Source organism: Typopeltis vanoorti, chromosome 16 (assembly GCF_054136105.1).
Source record: "Typopeltis vanoorti isolate ZY-2024b chromosome 16, IOZ_Tvanoo_1.0, whole genome shotgun sequence".
NCBI classification, from domain to species: domain Eukaryota; kingdom Metazoa; phylum Arthropoda; class Arachnida; order Uropygi; family Thelyphonidae; genus Typopeltis; species Typopeltis vanoorti.
In genome coordinates this window covers 78,095,312-78,097,442 of record NC_143564.1, presented here as the reverse complement: position 1 = coordinate 78,097,442, position 2,131 = coordinate 78,095,312, and the positions used below count along the sequence as shown (strand labels likewise).

The 2,131-nt window shown below is 34.9% G+C and overlaps 1 pseudogene; it reads left to right on the top strand.

Moving 5' to 3' along the window:
* Positions 1-222: 222 nt before the first annotated feature.
* On the top strand, positions 223-1,504 carry LOC150098149 (heterogeneous nuclear ribonucleoprotein L pseudogene; annotated as a pseudogene).
* The last annotated feature ends 627 nt before the right edge of the window (positions 1,505-2,131 follow it).

Below are 2,131 nucleotides of genomic sequence, written 5' to 3'. Positions count from 1 at the left end.
ATAAATTAGAGCACAGTCCCTACTTTTGTTAAGTAATTTATAGATAGACGGAAACCAGACGCTTGTCTTCGGTAATGGATGGTGATAGAATTTTTAATAACAACTTTGTATAAAGTTATTATTCATAAGATAAATAGAAGAGATTCAAATAGTTTTATAACTTAGTATAATCCATTGTTTAGTCTACGGAAATTTCTGTACATAGTGAAACAATGTTTATGAATGAAGCGTTCTGCCTCTCCCCTCTCACCTAAGAAGCACCGTAGCTCAGTCGGCGATGAAGAAAACATAAAGCCAAACCACATTCTTTTGATGACAGTTATAATCCTGCTTATTCAATAACTGTGGACATAATTCATACCATTTCCAGTCCTAGTGGCAAGGTCTTAAGAATTGTAATTTTTAAGAAGAATGGTGTTCAGGCCATGGTGTAATTTGATAGTATTGAATCTGCTAAGCGAGCAAAGGAATCCTCGAATGGTGCAGATATCTACTCTGGCTATTGCACTCTAAAAACTGAATTTGCAAAACCAAATAAACTGAATGTTTATAAAAATGACAGAGAGTTGGGACTATACTAGTCCTGGTCTTGGAAAAGGAAATGATCGACCTGCACTACTTGGAGAACCTAGAGGATACGGAGGATCAGGGTCATATCGTGATAGACATGGACACCCAATAGGCTATGGTCCTGATTATGATGGCTATGGAACAGATCCATATGGACCTCCTTATCCAGGATCCCAAGATCGTTATAGTAGCCCTCCTTCAGATGGATTTGGAAGGTATGTCGTGATATCTATGATTGTAGATCTGATGGACCATCATCTCAAGGACCAGGTTATGGGTTAATGCCTGGTGGCCCTCAGCAGTGTTCAGTACTTATGGTTTATGGAGTAACCAAGGACAAAGTGAATGCTGATAAATTATTCAATTTATTTTGTCTTTATGGAAATGTCAGAATAAAGTTTCTTAAGAGCAAAAAAGATTGTGTTATGATTCAAATGGACGATCCTTTATTTGTTGAACGAGCAGTGTCTCATCTTAAAAATGCTGTTTTTTTTTTGTTTTTTTTATCAAAGATGCAAGTGGAGTATTCAAAGCAAGCATTTCTGAATGATGTTCAACAACCTTTTGAATTACCTGATGGAACTCCATCCTTTAAAGATTACATGGGAAATCGAAATAATCGGTTCACAAATCCTGATTCTGCTGGGAAAAATCGCATTCAACCCCATCCAGAATACTTCATTTTTTTAACAGCTCTCCTAATATAACTGAGGAAGAAATGAAGAAGTGGAAGAAATGAAGTAACTCCTCCAAAAAGTGTTAAGCTGTTCCAGTCCAAGAGTGAACAAAGTTCTTATGGATTATTAGAGTTTGATGGCGTATCAGAAGCAATTGAAGGTCTCATTACATGCAATCACACACCACTTCCAAATATCCAAATGGAAGTTTCCATATGTTCTCAAGCTGTTTTTCATCATCTGGCTCTCGTTTCTAAAATGAGATGAATGTGACTCTCTGCTACTCATGAATTTTTTATTTGTAGAATATTCTGTGAAATTTACAAATTTGTATGGTTGTAGGAGATGTAGAAATATCTTTCCACAAAAGATTTTAAATCACTTGTACGACATAACTTGTCTTCATTGCTCGTGTATATCACATTCATGGATTTGCTCACAATTAGGTGTTGTATGTCAGTTTACTGTAAAGGTGTAAAAAAAAAATCATTCAAGATTATTAATGAGAAAAAAAAAGTATCTCAGTTGGCGATGACGCTCATAGGTTGAAAGGATCTGCGCTCGAATCCCAGAACAGTTGAGAATTATCGTATAATCCATTGCTCTTTTTATACTTTATTTTAAAAAAATATACTTTTGGATTTTTTTTTATTAGCATTCATGAAATAGTCAATAAGTGTTATTTAGTATAATAATGCAAGCTGTGATTTCCAGGAAGACGCACACTTGTATTACTAAAAATCAATTATTTCAGATTCATTCGTATACAGAATGTGAATCTCCACTTGGGTTAATCGATATTTCCAGTGCAGTCACTAGTAAAGCTACTACGGGAAGCATATGTTTATTGGAGTTATGTGTAATCACATTTTAATATCTAGTTA